Genomic DNA, 18,288 nt, shown 5'->3' with positions numbered 1-18,288 from the left:
GGGAGGCAGGAGCTCACTGCAGGAGACGCTCCAAACACAAGGATTCAGAAGGTGTGAGGCAGTGGCAAACATTCTCCGATTTCCTTTCCATGGACCAGTTTGCATTGTAGTTAGATTTCTCCAGCAGGAGCTGAGAATTGAGATTTTAAGGACAAGACTGGAAATGAGGGAGAGCAACGGGGAACAACAGTGAACTGAATACCCGCAGTAGTGGTCAAAATGCAGAGAAGGGGGTGGAACTGGGAGATATTTGGGAGTTAGAATCAGTAAGACTAGATAATGGGGAGTTAAAACTGGCAGGGTCACACGAATGGAATCAAAGAATTCCCCTGCCTTTGAGAGCATTATAATCCTACTTATGCAAAAACAATACTTCTGTTGGGAAGGATGCAAACCATTCTGGTGGCTGAGTCTCGGAGAGGGGAGTGTGCAGAGGGGCTTTATGGTTCCACTTGCAGCCAAATGTGCTCCTTAGCCAGCATTCCTTTATTGTTCTTTGGTTCAGATATTGCCTTTTAAGGAAAGAATAGCCCCAGAGGCTTGGCAGGGATGGGCATCCAGATCCTGGAGGGGGCTGAATCTGTGGTTTGTTTTCCCTTTTAATCCAAGGGTCTTGGCATAAGACCCACCTCGTCTAATCAGTGACTGTTGATCATGGAATGACCACGTCTGCTGGAGCTAGACTTTCAAGGAGATCACTTCCATTAGAGAAGTAAGCACAGAGAGAAAATGTATTCTGTATTCCCAGCCCTCCTTTTAGGCAAGGACGTTCTTGAAAGAATGAGCAACACTCCTCCCTGTGTTCACACAATGATGCTTTATTACACCTCCCCTGTAAGCCGGCCTAAGAAGGAGAGGAGAGAGAGAAGCATAGGAAAGCTCCGACCTCATTTTCTCTGACCATATTTCAGCTCACTGCAAGATTTAAGGTTTGGCAGTAAAATGGGAGCGGAAAGGGGGAGCAAAGAGAAGAGTTCAGAGTCTGGATCCACTGTTTCCCAGCAGTGCGACCCAGGTCAAGGGCAAGTTGATTTAGGCTTCTCCTGGTCCTGGGTTGTCTCCACTAGACCAGGCCATTAGGAGCCACCAGGACCAGAGCAGGCATAGAGGGCAAGAACATGATAAGGTGGCATCTGGGGAGGAGATTTGATGTTGGGAGAGAAGTCTCTGAAGTTCTGGTGTCTGGTGAAGAGGGTACTTAGAAAGGAAACTGACAGAGGAAACCCTTTCAAGATCCTGGAAGAGATCTTGTTAGACAGAGAGGGTCATGTGTGCAAAGGTCCTGAGGCAGGAATGAGGTTGGTGTGTTCAAGGAACAGAAAGCATCCTGGCCTAGCTGGAGTGTTGTAAGCATGAGAAGAGGGCCAGGAACACAGAGAGTAAAGCCAGGGATGGAGGTGAGCTTTTATTCTAGATGTAACAACTCCTCAGAGGACATTAGCAGGTGAGTGAGTTGGTCTAACATACCTTCTTAAATGACCTCTCTTATCATTGTATGGAAGATGGGTTGGAGAGGGAACATGGAAGACAAGTTTGAGGGATGCTGAGTGGTCCAGGTTAAAGATGGTGGTGGTTTGGACCAAGGGGGTCTTGGTCGAGATGGAGAGAAGTGGACAATACAGGGTCTATTATGGAGGCAGAGCCTCAGGGTTTGCTGATGCCTTGGGAGGAAGCAAAAGGAAGGAATGTGAGCAAAAGAGCACTGACCTTAAGTCAGAGACAGCTGGCTAAAATCACAGCTTCTGGAAGCTTCTCCCAAAGGCATGGGAAGGTGGCTAAACAAGTTGTCTTGCACCCTTAGGAGGAGGTGGACAGGACCCTGATAAATGCCCACCTTCTTCTCCAGGCTTCTCCTTGAGGCTCATTGCCATGAGTCCAGTGAGGGGACAGGCCTCAGAGGCTGCCAGCTCTCTGGAGGGGTACATTCCAGGCTGTCTGGGGCTCCTGGATGGGGAAACTCAAGGCAGAGGAAAAACATGATGACTGCCAGCCCCGGCCCTTCCTCCATCAACAGTCTGCTCAGGCCTGTGTGCCAGTGCCAAGCAGGCCTTACAGATGGGCTCTGTTAGCACTGAGCACACAGGCCTGGGGATTGGACCCATCACCAGCTTGTGATGGATGGTGATCCGAGCCGAGCTGGCTCTGCCAACTGCAGAAGACCTGGAGGTGTTCGGAATGGCAGACCAGGCCGCCTGAGTCCCCACAGTGCACCTCTCTGCGGAAATAGAAGCATCTAGAAGGGTCTGGACATCACTCTGTAATCCCGCTGTGGAAATGAGAGGGGAATGGCTGTGACTTTGGCATGTCTTCTCTTGATAGCCACCTCCCAGGTTTCCTATGGTCTGCTAACAGCCTTACTCCCTTCACCCCCAGTGCCTTTGGCACTCCACCTGGGCTTCCCACCCCCAGTGTGTTTGGACCAATGGGGTCTTGGTCGAGATGGAGAGAAGTGGGCAATACAGGGTCTATTACGGAGGCAGAGCCATGGGGTTTGCTTGTATAAGTTTCCTGCATTTCTTTCTGTCACAACTTCTGCACTTTATCTTATCTCACCAAAGAAGACTCTGATTTTAGAGCTTAACTAATCTGACTGATGAGCATGCAAGAAGTGTTAAGAGATGCCTTGGCTTTATGTTTTCTATGACCATTATGACTGTTTGATGGAGCGGACTGGGGCACAAACTCTGGGTGAGCCACATCCTTTGCGTTTTCTGTGGAGCAATTCTGTTTCTGACTCTCAATTCTGGTGCGCACAGAGTTTCAGCAACTCTCCAAATCCCAGCGCTGATTGAAAGCGGGCAATCCAGACCCCATCATCATCATCACAGCAGCCACTTACTGAGTGCACACCACGGCCTCCTTCTGTGCCAGGCACTTGAACATTATGTCCTTACCTAATCCTCATCACAGCGCTGTTAAAATGTGTATTCTTTTTTTGGATGGGAACTTGAGGTTCAGGCATTTGCCCAAGGTCGCATGCGAGGAAGAGGCTCCAGCAGGTTGAAGCCGCTCACAGATCGCTTGACCCAGCACCCCTGACCTCTCTGTGACCCACACTCTTCCTGCTTTGCAGAAAATCTGTGTTCCAGATAGGCCTGGCTCGATTACCCTAAGTCCTAATCACACCTCCTGTAAGTTCATTTTTGGCTCCTGCTTTGCTGCATTTGTAAAGGGGTTTTCTCTGAGGCTCACAGAGACCTTCATTGTATTAGAGGCCACAATTGCTGCCTCTCTCGATGTGCTCTCTTCCCTCCCCTCCTTTTCTCCCTGTCCTTTCTTCTCTGGTTAGCCAAATGATACTCTAAGGACTCCTTTATTTCAAGCAACAAGATTTCTAATCCAAAATGGTTTATGCATAAAGAGAATGTCCTGAAAACAGCAGAGTAGTGGCACTGGCTTCAGGTACAGTTTGATCAAGCTGCTTAAAGGCTAGCATCAGGATCTGGTTTCTCTATCTCTTGGCTCTGTTCTCAGAGAGATTTACCCTTTGTGGCAGCAGCATATTTCACCTCTTCTCAGACTCAAGGATTCCAAGAAAGATTGAGCAAATGTGTGCCAACCTTGATTTAGTCATCCAGCAATTATTAAAGGGGCACCACTTTGTTCCAGAATTTTTCCAGGTGCCAAGACAAAACAGACACGAATCTCTGCCCCTTTGGAACTCACAGTCCAGCCAAGTGGCTGATAATAAATACATTATCTAATAAATACGTTAATAATATCAGATGGTGACAGACGTAATGGAGAAAAATAGGGCAAGGCAAAGAGATAAAGAGGGACAGAAAGGACGATTTTAGAGAGGTCAGGAGAGGCTTCTTGAGGAGGTCAGTTTTTAGAAAAGATCTACATGAGGTAAGCTCTGTGAGTTTTGGACAGAAGACCATTCCCGGCAGAGGGACCAGCAGGTGCGAAGGCACAGTGGAGGGACCACGCTGGGTGTGTCAGTGGAAACAGGAGATGAGCGTGGCTGGAGATAGGAGTAAAAAGGAGGACAGAAAGAGGCTGGACAGATGAGCAGAAGCCTGATCAGGTTGAGAGAGGAGCTTGAATTTTGCCATGAACGGGAAAGAGCGGCCAGTGGAGGCTGGAGGGTGGAGGGTGGAGGGCGGGTTGAGAAGCTCTTATCTGCACCCAAAAGGCTCTCGGGCAGCAGCAAGTCTCAAGGACTCCTGGTGTTACATGCTCCTTCCTGGCTCTTTACTGCGACTGAGGATGTGAGGCCCGGTGGGCTGAGGTCTGAGCCGAGCAGGGGGCAGAGTGGCTCAGCAGTGCTGCCAGCAGGAAGAAGATGAATGGATTTGAGTGGCTGAAGTAACGGGGTCCACTCCAGCAGCCCTCACATCCACTCCCAAGTGGCACCTCCAGGAACATCCCTGATGCCCACCCTCCACGTGGTCTCTGCAGACACACAGGTGGGGTCAGTGCGGGTACATAAGCTCATTCATGCCCTCTGTTCAGGTATCTATGTCTTGCCTTCTTTGATGGATCAGAGGTTAGCAAACAAGCGCCCTGGGCCAAATCCATCCCATACAGCCCCCTTTTGTCCAACCCCTGAACTAATAACAGTTTTTTACACTTTAGGCACACACACACACACACACACACACACACACACACGGGAATGTACAACAAATTTGGTCTGCAAAGCCTAAACTATTCCCTCTCTAGCTCTTCACAGAACAAGTTTGCCAATTATTAGCCATTTAGGGAGGGCCTTCTGTTCTCTCCATCTCTGCGTCTCTAACTGGATGGGTTCCAATGACAACATCTGATTGCTTCATGATACGATCAGAACTCCATGATTACCAGAAAACGCCATGCTTTTAGGGGTGTCGAACTCAATCAGAGAAGGGGCCAAAATCTAAAATCCAGTCTAAATCGCGGGCCGAATGGTTTACTGAACAGTCATAAACTGTCATTGTGATGGAAACACAGCGGAGTGCAGTGATGACAGCGCGGTGCGGGCCACATTGCAAGGCCTGGCGGGACGGATTTGGCCCGCGGGCCTTGTGTTTGACACATGTGCTTTAGAGAGTGCCTTAGGAGAATGGAGTTTCCATATACAGTGGTCACAGCGAATGGCTGGTTCTGACCGTCAAGGGGACATCTGCTCTGTGTCCCCTCACAGCATCCCTTCTGCTTCTTAGAATTCCAGCACCACTGTTTCCGTTTGGTGACACCCCCTTTCCTTCACACTTAAGTTTTGTGGGTGCGTCAACCCAGGTTCCAGGAGGGAGTTCTAAACCCACACGGGACCAATGAGTTGAAATTCTTTGGTTTCTGTTTTAAAACTTGGTGAAGGGTGTGTGGAGATGGTGTGTCTTTTGGTTGGAAGTGAGAGGACCTCAGCCTGGACCCAAACAGAGAAGGCACTGCTGAGGGGTGGAGAAAGAGGAAAACTGAGTCTGTGGTGTCAGCTGACCCCGCTCGTGGCTATTTGTCATCTAAGCTTCTCCTCTTCCCAGCTGTGTGACGTGGTAGCACAACTGTAGACATCATGGCCAAATCCCATAACTTTTGAGAGTAAATGCGGGTGCTTATCATCATTATTTTGGGGCTGCCTCAGGCAAGCCAGGATAGATAGTCACTCTAGATCTGGCAAGTTACTTGTAACCTAGAGGAGGCAGGTCCACAGGGACACAGCTCTCCAGCCCTGTCAATGCAGGGGGCTCTGATGCTGGTGCCGGCGCTCAGCTGCAGTGTCCCAGGAACCCTGGTGCAGCTCTTCACTACCACTCGGATGCTGCTCCTGGTTTCAGAGCCACGAAGTTGGCATCTCCATTCTCCCCAGGATTTCTGTGAACCACTGTTAACCTTCAATAAGCCTTAAACAAGCTAGATTGACTTCTGTTTGTAACTAATAACCAATCAACACTCCCAGATCCAACCAGGCCTGCAGTCCTCCCCCAGACTTTTCAGTTAAACAATCATCCTGACCCATTTCCCCTTATCTTCTAATTTCGTTTAATTTATATCCCTACCACGTGCAGCCAAAGCCTGCTAACTTAATACATACTCAAACCTGCTAAAAAAAAAAAAAAAAAAAAAAAAAAAAAAGGAGAGAAATGTAGAAAAATAAAAACCATAGTTCTCCTATAAAAACCTCAATACCTCAATACTAACAGTTCCTTCGACACTCCCTTTCCTACCAGCCTCACTCGTCAGCCCTTTAAACAGAGTCCCTGGCTCCCTACACACAAAGGCTCCGCAGAGACAACAGGTGCCCCCCATCTTGGTGCTGATATAATACTTCCCCGCGGCTGGCTTAGAGACTGCAAACAAAGGCGAGGTCTGTTGCTGTCTCCCTTGGCAGGGCTCCAGGAATGAGCTGAATCGTTGCGTGTGCTTTGAAAGGCGATTGTCTCTGGAAGAGCCTATCTTTCTTCCCACCTTGAACTCGTGGTTGCCCGATAGCTAGAGTTTTGTGGACGCTTAAAAAGGAAAAGAAAGCACAGCACGTTCAGATTGCCGTGCAGATCCCCGCCCCCACCCCCACCCAACTCCCTGTTTAAAGTGCAGCCCAGAGCAGGGCAGGTTCTCTGAATACAGACCTTTGTGAAAATCCCCTAAGATTTATCCCTTTATCAACACTCTCAAATAATTTATTTGGATATGAATAAGGGTTTCAGCCCAAGAGAAAAAACATCATACACATCCATCCCTGAAAATAAAATTTCCATTCATGCTTGAAGTTTACATTTCTAACATAATTTCCATACGCCTGTCAAAGCTGGGAGGAGGAAGAGGAAAAAACTGGGCCTGAAGACCAGGGCTTTGAGTGTGCTGTGTTTTCATGGGCAGACACAGTGTTTGAGGCCTTTGAAGGAAGGGCTCCTGGCACTGTCCTCCTGCTGAGATTTGATTCTGGAAAATCAGGCCCTACCCAGATGCAAGCGGGTCTATAGGAGAGATTGCATTAGTATGTTTTTTATTTTTGTCTGTTTGTTTTTTTTAATTCTCATCCAAGGATATGTTTCTATTGGTTTGAGAGAAAAGAGGGGGGGGGGGGGGGGGGGAGAGAGAGAGAGAGAGAGAGAGAGAGAGAGAGAGAGAGAGAGAGAGAGAGAGAGAGAGAGAAATGTCAATAAATTGGCTGCCTCCCATATGTGTACCCACTGGGGATTAGACCAGCAACCCAGGCCGGTGTCCTGACCAGGAATCAAACCTGCAACCTTTTGGTATATGAGATGATACTCCGACCAACTGAGCCACCTGGCCAAGGCAAGAGTTTTGGTTTATTTTTTTAAAGAAAATTCAACTAATGCATTTAGAGATATCAGTTCTGTGTGTGTGACTTTAAAATGTCATTTAATAAATATTCTTCAATAAAACTGACCTTTTGTGGTGTATGTTTCTCTGAAATGTGGTGCATGTGTCTATGCTGTGTAACCCTCTCAGTGACAGGATGCGGGAGAGTTCTATCGCCTGCCGCCCAAATCTCACGCCCCGCTATTTCCGTATATTCGAAATCCCCCTCCAGGTAACCTCTGGCAGCCCCCGCACTGTTCCCTATCACTATGGTTTTTCTTTCTTTTCTAGGAAGTCATATAAATGGAAATGGATAATAGGTAATCTTTGAAACTGTTTTTCTTTCATTCAACATAATGCCTTCCAGATTCAGAGAAGGCACCGTGTGTATCAATGGCTCCTTCCTCTTCCTGCTCAGTGGTATCCCATCCCGTGGGTGTGCCACAGACTGCTCAACCGTTCGCCCGCTGAAGGTCATTTGGGTCGTTTCCGTGTTTTAGCGATTATAAAGAGAGCGTCTAGAAACATGTGTGTTTGGTTTTCCTGGGAACATAAGTTTCTTTTCCTTTAGGGAAAATATCCAGGAACGGGGTTGCTGGGTCATCTGGTGTGTGTCTCATTTTATAAGAAACTGAAAAACTCTTTTCCAGGGTGACTGCACCACCTCATATTCCTAAAAGCAGCCTGTGAGTTTCAGTTGCTCCATTAGCTCCAGCACTTGTAGTGTGAGGTTTTTACTGTAGTCATTGTAATAGAGGGGCAGTGGTATGTCAGGGCGGTGGTATGTCACGGTGACTTTAATTTGCATTTCCCTAATGGCTAATGATATAAAAAATTTTATCGTGTGTATATTTGCCGTCTGTGTGTTCTCTTTCATGAATCATCTGTTCAAGTCGATTCTCTAATTGCAGTGCTTGGGAATTTTTGGTGTTTTTTTTTTGTTTGTTTGTTTTTACTGTTCAGTTTTGAGAATTGTTTTACATATCCTGGATATGTGATTTGCAAATACTTTTGTTTCCCAGTAATAAACTTGACTTCTTTTAAGAGTCTTTTGACAGTGTCCTCTTTTAACAGTATCTTTCATAGGATAAATATTTTTAATTTCATTAAAATTAAAATCAATGTTATTAATTTTTTCTTTTACAGAGTATGCTTTCAGTATCATGTCCACAAACCTTTCCTAACTACAAGTTGCAAACGTTTTTTCTATTCTTTGCTTAGATTCCATTTATCCACTTGTTCCACCCATGTCTATACTTGTGTTTTGAAGGGTTTTTACCACAGCTACTTGAAAGTCTTTGTCTGAAAATTTCAATATCTGTCGATTTCATGGTTCATGTCAACTAGTTGTCTTTCTCCAAGAGTGTTGTGATTTTTCTGGCTCTTTATATATCAAGTAATTTTAGATTTTATCCTGGACATTTGTATATTTTGTTATGACACTTGGAATCTTGTTCAAGTCCTGTGCACCAATACCACAAGATTGCTTAAGAATTTGGGCATGCGCTGTTTTCCTGTGTGGGTGGCTGAGCATCGACTTCTGAGCCAAGAAGTCATGGTTCGATTTGTGGTCAGGGCACATGCCCGGGTGGTGGACTTTATCCAAAATAGGAGGCATGCAAGAGGCAGCTGGTCAATGATTCTCACACTGATGTCTCTGTACCTCTCTCCCTCTCCCTTCCTCTCTGTGATCAATGAAAACATATTTAAAAAATAATTTGGGCATGAGTGGAGAAAAGAAAGAAAAATAAATGGGGATGCCCACATGTCTCTGAGTGTTAGGAGTTCCTTTACCGGAACTGGTTCCCTGACGAGACTAGGGGCTCCTCTGGCTCCTCCCAGAACTCTCTCCGTCTCCACCCTAGTGCCCACTTCTGCCTTTTTGGGTCACGTGATACCAGAGGGCAAAACATGGCAAACGCACCACCAGTTTGGTGGGACTTCAAATTCTGATATTCCTTTCTGATCCACCGACAATGATTTCCTTTGCAGAGTCCTCAGTTCAGAGCTCCAGGCAGTCTCTCCAGATCCTATCGCTTTATTTGGTGGGAGAAACAGGGGAGTGTTTGCTTCATCTTACCTGGAACCAGAAACCGATAACTCCTTTTCTTTTTAAAAGAGGACACATTCATTCATTCATTCAGCATGTGTATTACTATTTCCCCTGCGTCACAGTCCCGTGTACATTTGCCACCTGTCCCACTGGGGATGGGAGCTTCTCCCACTCCAGTGCCTGGGTCCATTCATCCCTGAGGCTGCTCCAGGACTAAACACGGGATGGGACATAGAATAGACATTTAAACTGATACCTAACATTAGTATGTAGCAAATGTCAGAAAAACCCAGCTCAAACTAGTTTAATCAATAAATAGTTTTGTTGTGGATCGGTTTGTTGTGGTTCGGTTTGGTACCCTAACGGAGAAGTTGAGGCAGTGCACTTTAAGGCAGGCTTCATCCAGTTTCTCTTGTTCATCTTTGGTTTTTCTAATATTGGCTTCATCCTTGAATTCCATCTTCTGGCCGTTCTGGGTTTCATCTGGTGGCAGAATTGCTCCTGGGTCCTAGAACACAGATGCTGACAGCACACAAACGAGGGGAGGATAGGGGGTCTCATAGTCTTATATATGCTTGCTCTCCCAAACTGGGGCATGAGTCTGTTCCCAAGCCAGTCATCCAAGTCAGCGTGGTGGAGAGTGCTGCTTGCTGTAAACTCATATGAGCTCCCCTATGTTTCTGTGCATGGGGTCAACCACCCAACATGTGTCTGGGAAGATAGGAAAAATGATTTTCTCAAAGGAAAGTCAGGGTAGAGACAACAGGAGAAAGGATAGATAGATCGATAGATACCATGGGGCTAAATCACTTAAATTAATTTTGAATGCAAACATCAAAAGTGCGAACACATTTTTATTTAATTTTTTGGAATGATTTGTTGATTCATGTAAACAGTAAGTCCAAAGGTTGGACCACCAGAAGTGCCTTGATTAATATCATTCTCTATTTTGTATTTGATTTTCAGTAGTGCCTTTCTGCCCTTCTCCTCAACCTGGCTTCCCAAAATGGTCCAGCATTTCCAGGATTCAAGTCACCATTTCTTGCCTATCCAGAAGGAGGTTTCCAAGGAAAATATGAGCTCTGCACTGATTGGGCCACTCTGTGCCTAAAAAAAAAATAGTATATGTTGATTGGCTTGGGTCTTGTTTTGCTGAACCAATCATATGGCAAAGAGGGTGGGATTATGCAAGTTATTTTGGAGCATTCAGGCCCCACTGCTGTAATTAGGCGTGGGGTCAGTTTTCCTGAGAGAAAGTGCTACCTGGGAGAGAGGTGAGCATCCCCTGAAGGTATTCCATGAGAGGGGCATGGGCTGAGTGGGCACAAAAAATATCTACAAAAGGTATCAAACATAGAACTGAGTCTTTCCAAAGCAGAGAATGTCTTCTCCACTTTGAGTTTCCACAACCTTCACAATGAAAGACACTCTTAAGCACTCAATCCATTTTTGATGACTGGCTTAATGAGTTAAAACCATTAGGCTATTGGAAATAAAGTCCTAATAACATTTTAAAATAGGATTCACAGTCCTAGGGCCAATTCCAGTTGCAGTCACTATAACTAAGAGACATATTTTGGTGTAGCTGTATCTGCAAAGAACTGTCAAAATATTTTGAAGTTAGGTAATAATTTGGTCTATTGAGATTCTATCTCCAAAAAAAATGTTTTTCCGTGAACACAGGGTATTAAGGACAAGGCAAACCAATGTCAAAACATTCATTTTATATCATTTTATCTTGGCATCTAGGCTAAGAGCTGTGATGCGTTGACACATGTCACAAGACTCAAAACTCAGATAGTCCTTAGGAAAGGAATTGCTAATTATTTGAGACACTGCTCCTCATGGATGATTCTGGAATTAAATGCTATAGAATCTCAAGAAGGCGAAAGCCTTTCAAAACTCATAGTCAAGATGAGATTTGAGCAAGGTCCCATGGATCAGTGAAATGATCCTACAAATCAAAGGTGGTATCAAAGATCAGGGTGAAGGGCCTGAAGCAAAGGCTTCGAGTCAAGGAAAGGGAAGGGGTGCTGTGTTGGGGATCCCCAAGACCACTCTCAGGTTTGCCGATGCACTGGGAGGACTCAGCATAGTCATGCTCATAGAGCAAGTACTCAGATGACTTTATTTCAGTAGAAGGATACAAAACAAGTCTGCAAAGGGAGAAATCCAGAGGAAGCCAGGAGCAAGCTTCCAGAGTCCCCCCCAACTGGAGTCACGCAAGACTCCCTTCATTCCTCCACCAGCAAGTGTGACGGTGAGTGTGGAGTGCCGCCCAGCAGGAAATTCATTAGACACCCGGGGGTTTTAGTGGAGACTGGTCATGTGGCAGCTGCTGCCGGGCATGTACCAACTCTGGACTCGCAGAAGGAAAGCCCGTGTTCTGCATAAACCGTATTGTTTTGTACAAACAGTGAAGGCACAGTGATCGCTCTTATCAGTCAGGGTGTTGGGAACCTCCCAGAACCCAAGTTCTCAGCCAAGGACCAATCCTGCCAACAGGCCTTTCAGAGGACAGCCCTCGTGCTGCTATGGCCACTCTCCTGTGCACCGATGTTCAGGAGTTCAATCTGTGACTTCTCTCATCATGGGAAGGGACATAATAATATTGAACACTTCCTGCTCCTCCTCTGTGCCAGTAATTGGGTGAGTTATTACCTCTCTCTGAGCCTCGGTCTCTTTATATGAAAACAGAATTAAGGCCAATCATAAGTAGCCAAGCCAGTTAACCCAGGCAAGAGGTTCAAACACCTGTGCCCCCCAGGGCAGGCGGTGAGCATCACCTCTCTCCACCCCGTCTCCCCAGAGCCTCAGATTCCATGCAGGGGAGGAGACGGGGGGCCATCCCTTTCCACCCACCCCCCACAGGCCGGACTCGTGAATGCCATGCAGCCCTGCCAAGCAGGAGCTGGGAAGCAGGCTGATTTATGCCCTGCCTTTCAAAGCACTTGAAGAATGTGCACCTGCATAACCTCGTTTCTCTCACGAAGATCAAGAGACAACCCAGATACACGGAGACGGATGAGTCTCTCTAGAACAGCGCTTGATATCTCGGGTGATCAAAAAGCGTTTGCAGAATAAATAAGTGTATTAAGAAATAAATGCCTGAATGGATGAAAGCTGATTTTGAGCAGAGAAATCTTTTGAAAACGACTTCCCTTGGGCTCAGCAGAACAGAATTTGCAAATTCAGTCATTTGTCAGTTGTTGCCAGCCTATCTTATCGATTTGCAAGAAGCACCGAATCCCACACTCACAGGCCCCTGCGGCCCCCATGGCTCTGATGGCGGCTGGGCTCCCCAGGGTTGGTGCAGGCTGGGGCTCAGGTCTACGCCCTTCTTCCTAGTCCGATCCCTAGTGTCTGATCCCTAGAGCGAGAGCAGGACAAACAAAAGCAGGGACACATTTCTTCATTCTTTTCCCTTCCACTGACATTCAACGGGTCAAAGCAACTCACAGAGCCAAACCCACATCCAGGGGCTGTGAAGTGTTCTCCCCTCACAGTGTGAAGGGAAGGAAGGGAACATTTGCTGAACAACAATCCAAACTATCCCAGAAGCCATGGCTGTAGACTGGCAAACAAACAAACAATAAGTAAATGAACACTAGCATCTTAAATACCCTCCTGAAGTTAAAAAATCACAGTAGCAGCGAATGCAAACACACCCCACAACCTTGTGCCAGCAGCCCCAAGTCTCAGTGGCACCAAGAATAATGGCCATTGGCCCCGGGGGGCTTCTAGCCAATTCCAGGATGGAAGATTCGAGATCATCGCTCTCCCCCCCCTCATCCCCCCAGCAGGTGAATTCAACACAGCACACATTTAACCCCAATTTCAAGTTAAACTGCAGCTGCTGTTGTTGCCTGGGGACCCCTATCCTTTTACATGTTACGGTAGATCAGGTGCCCGCTGCTGCCATAAAGAACTCTCGATGGGTTGGCTGTCTGGAATTTCTAAGTCAGCACTGCGGGGAGCCTGGAGGAGAAGGCGGGCGGCTCCCTGTCCGGGGTGAGGGATGCCAGACTCCAGCAGGTGATCATGGGGTTCTGGCTTCATGAAACCAGCCCCCATCAGCTCATCCATCAGCTCAGGGGGCACGTGTGCCTTCCCTGCGTGTGAGGCCAGCGGTGGGAGTGGCTGAGCAGCAGGAAAGGACAGCAGGTGCTGCACACACAGCGTGGCTTGGTAGGATTTGCCTGTGTTGTTGGCACTCATAAAGAAGCACGTGACCGTTTCTTTAGTGTCTATTTGGTTCCCAACTGAGTCCTTATCACTGTTCGGTGGAGGGGGGCAGAGTTGGGTGGGCAGGTACCAGAAGAGCCATCATCCAGTTGGAGTCTCCAGTCCCCTGAGGGTCGTGAAGATTTTCTAGAGGTTCACAGGCACGGACAGTTTGAAGAGAATCCGTTTGCAGACGCTCCACTGACATGAGTCCTATTTGCTACTCCCTCCTTCACAAATGTCCTTTGTCCGCTAAATAAAAAACAGGTTTGTCTGCCAGGGTACCAACATAAAACAGAAAGTACACTCAAACTGGGGGATTTGATGAGTGTTTAATAGAGGAAATATGATTAAAAGTGTGGCTGCCGTCATAGTGCAGCCCCCTTGGGTGGTGGGGATGTGAGCTGCGTGAGGGGAGGGAGAGGTTTCTAGAACCTGGAGACAGGGGAGGCTGTGCAAAATGTGAAGGAGCTTGTCCTTCAGAAGATGCAGCCCAGGTCACCTGCAGAGGAGACTCGGGAATAAGTGGCCCACCTTGCTCGCCTCCCCTTGCTTCTAGCTGCTCCCCGCAGCCCGGGTATCTCACTGGCCAAACCAACCGAAGCCACAGGGGAGGAGTGCCCACTGACTGATCCGCACAGCAGTCCTCCCCCAGCGGAGGGCGGGTGGCGGAGGATGAGAATGGAGGACATCCCCACTGAAAAGGCATCACCCACTTCGCAGAGCGCCCCCCCCCCCCCCCCCCCCCCCCCCCCCCCCCCGCCCCGCTTCTGTGCAAAGTCCTTCGGGGCACCAAGGAAAGGCACATTTTGAAATATTTGCCTCGAGATGCAGACATTTCTGATCCCTGGGAACTGCGGCCTTGTAGAGTCTGATTATGTTTAATTCTCCGCTGTCATTGAAATTGAAGAGTCTCGTACTGATGGCAGCTCATCGATGATTAAAAATCACTGTTACTTTTTGGCATGTAACTTGAAAGGAGCCTCAACACGTGAGCAGCATGGGACAGGGACCCCTCCTTCCCATCTGCTGGTTGGTATGAACAGGCTCTCAGTGCCAACACCAAAGAAAACAAGTTGATGCTGAAACCTGTCCCTTTAAAATACCAATATTCATTCATGAATACATTAATGGAGAAATAAACAGCCCCACCTGTCATATTAAGAGAAGAGTGTCCCAACGCACTTTACTTTTTAAAGGATTAATCACTATTTATCACCAGCTGTGACACATTTATGTTGCTTTGATCAATGGTGTTCTAACAAGCATAATAATAATTGAATTAAAAACAACTTACTTTAAAATTTAAAGACTTGTAGTCAATTAAAACTTTTAAATTTAAATTTATGAGCCTTTTATTTTTTTTGCAATCAGTGACATATAATAGAGCGATTAATAAAAGACTTCCAAGAACAAATATATAATACATTAAGGTGAAATTTCTTCCAGGTAATACAAGTTCTTCCAGAAAAAAAGAACAATGCAGAATTCCTAACAAAGTGAAGCTTGTACATGAATATATATATATATGTGTGTGTGTGTGTGTCTGTGTATATATATATATTTTTTTAATCCATAATGGTGGGTATCAAACCACAGTGATATTGAGCTTCATTTGGGCACATTTTGAATGTTTTATACAATTTTCTTTTAAAATATCTATATTTACATGACAAAAATTACATCCATTTATATATAACTTTTATCTATGTATGTATAAACAAATATATTAAAGCTTAATAACTTACATAACTTACAACTTATATATTGACACAACATAGCATTTATCTATACTAATAAGAGGTCTCACAGCATGTGCATATGTTCAAACTCATCCAACTGTGTACATTAAATATGTGCATTTTTCCCTGTACCTATTACACCTCAACAGAGCTGTTAAAAAAAACAAGTAATAAGTAAATTCTTCCACTTGGCTAGTCTGTCAGCTCTCACAGGGAAGCGAGCAGGAATGACTCCTGCGTGTCAGACACTGGGGTGATGGCTATCCCGTCAGCCACCAGCTGTTCCGACCCAGAAATGATGAGCGTATACAGTGGAAGGTCTTAACCAGCACATCTGCCAGGGTTGCTGGCAATGGGATTCGATCTAGCTGTTTAAGCAGAAAAGGAATTCAGTAAAGGGTATTGGGAGCTCACAGACTCTCTGGCAGCATCAGCTGATTGAGCTCCTTAGAGTCTATGCAGCTGGGAGTGATGCTGTGTGTGCCATCCCATGGGAACTGCCAATCCCTCCAAAGTCAGAAGAGCGAGGACTTGGTGCACACAACCTGAGAACTTTTAAATCTAAAGAAAAGATTTTTAAAAATAAAAGCAGTTCAGGTGGTGGTGGTATCTGAATTAGCTCCCACTTTGCGCTTGGAATCCAAATGGTGGTGCTGATAGGGAGTCCAAATGGAGGCAACCGATTGATCTCTCTCTCTCTCTCTCTCTCTCTCTCTCTCTCTCTCTCTCTCCCCCCTCTATCTCTCCCTCACCCCCATATACTTGGATGAGAATTTTTTTTAAATAAATAACATTAGACAAAAAGGGTAAATGGGGCCAAATATATGGTGACGGGGAAACTAGACAGTGGGTGTTGAGCACAGGATGCAATATTCACATGATGCATTATGGAATTGTACACCTGAAACTTTCATAATGTTATTCACCAATGTCACCTGAATAAATTTATTTTTAAAAAAGAAATAGCATCGACATCCACACTACCCACCTAATAGCACTTTCTTCTAACCCCTTGGGCAGAAAGAAGCTCAGCCTGGGCGATGGCCTGCGGAGCTCTTCGTAAGGAGGAGCCGAGAGCTGGCCAGTCAAGGCTGGGGGCCAGTTTGTTCCTCCAAGTCACCACCACTCTCGTTTACCCTCTCTCTGCCCGTGCTTCCTGTCAGGGAAAGCGTATCACCCAGATGCCTCTGGGCCATTTTTCTCCTACTTTTTCTTTCCTGGATTGTGGTTAAATAAACTATATTGATTTTTTCCCCCCAAAGTAATTTAAGAGGTAATACAGTTCTGATTTGATAAGTAGCACCTTAATGCATCCAGAGTAAACAAATTTTAGGCATTCGATTAGTTATGTTCATCATCAGAATCGACCACATGACGCCTGGCCCGTGGAGATGGCTGCATGGTCTAGCCGGGCACGGAGGCCCTGAGGCAGAGAGAGCTTCGCATGGGCAGTGCCTGGCAAGGTGTGGGGGTGGCTGGAGCCCAGTGGCGAGGGCAGAGAAGCCAGTGGTGTGGAGAGGAACCTTTCTGTGGGCACCCCTACCCTGGAGGGCTCAATCAGAGCTGGAGGCTCCTTCTCCACCCTCTTTTTTTTTTTTCCTTTTTCCCTCTCTTTTGAGGTTCCCTTGTGCTCCCCTGCCTCTCCTGTCTCTGTGGCGCTCTCTCTCATATTTGGTCTCTCTATCTATGATTCTCTTCCTCTGTCTATACGATCCTCTGTCTCTCTTGGCGGCACAGATAAATGAGCACAGTGTAGGCCTCAGGAAGTGCCTGCGACATTCACAGGAATGACGGAAGTCAGGCATCCGCTCATTCATTCATGCGCGGACATGGGTGAAGGTCCCGTCCCTGGGAACAAAAGCCCAAGAAGCCGACAACCAACAGAAAAGGCAAATGTGCAAATAAAGTCACAGAACCATATGTCCGTGCCCTACGAGAGGCAGGAGAGAGCGTGGGGGAGCCCAGACGGAGTCCTGAATTCTGCCTGAGTGGGTCACGGACGTCTGCCTGGAGGTTGTGACATTTGACTTGGGGTGAAGGGTGATGCCGAGAGTGTGGGCTGTGAAGCGAGGAGGCCTCTCTCCATAAGGGGGACCAGGTGTGTCGCCAGTGAGTTCGCCAATCTGGGCTTCAGTTTCCTCTGTGCCTCATCTGTAAAATGGGAGGATTCTAATTCCAGTGCCCAAGTGGCAGGAAGAGGGACTGTGAAAGTTGGGCTATGAACAGAATGGTTGCATCCCTCCAGATTCGTGTGTTGAGATCCTAACCCCGAGCTACTGTTATCAGAAGGTGGAGACTCTAGGAGGTGATGGGGTGGTGCGAGCAGCGCCCTCATGAATGGGATGAGCATCCTCACAAAGGGACCCAGAGCGAGCCCGCTTCCTCTGCCACGTGAGGACACAGCGGAAAGAGCCTTCTAGAAAACAGCTTCTCCCCAGACACCGAATCTGCTGGCAGCAAAATCCCGGACTTCTCCTCTCCCCAGAGCTGAGAGAAATACATGTCTGTTTCTGAGCCATCCGGCTTGTGGTGTTTGCTGCAGCAGCCTGGACACACTAAGATGCCTGAAATCTTCCAGCGCATAATAAGCACATAATAAGTGCTCAATAAGTGTCTGCTCCTCAGGGAAGAAATAAAAGATGGAAAACATGGGACAAACTGTCTTTGTACTACAGGATAAGACCAGGCCAAGACAACATTTAGGTAATTGCCCCTCAACAACCTCCAAACAGAGGCCATTCCCTCCGAGAAGCTGTGGCCCCGTCATTCTGAGTAAGCGATGGATTCCAACCACTGGCACAATCACAAGAGTTTTATTTCATCTTCTTCAGGGCCTACAGGAGGCAGAGTTCAGTGAGCATCTTCTGGGGCCTTGTGCCTGGCTTCAAAGTATAGGTGCTGACTCTGCCACTAAGGGTATAACCTCAGCCAGAATAGTTAACCGTCCACCTCATGTCTCATGGAAACAGTCTTGCTCTGAGGACTGAAGTGACTGCCTGTGAGGTGTTTTGACGGTGTGTG

Source organism: Pipistrellus kuhlii, unplaced genomic scaffold (genome assembly GCF_014108245.1).
Source record: "Pipistrellus kuhlii isolate mPipKuh1 unplaced genomic scaffold, mPipKuh1.p scaffold_m20_p_6, whole genome shotgun sequence".
In the NCBI taxonomy this organism is placed as follows: Eukaryota; Metazoa; Chordata; class Mammalia; order Chiroptera; family Vespertilionidae; genus Pipistrellus; species Pipistrellus kuhlii.
Note: the sequence above shows the minus strand (reverse complement) of the source record.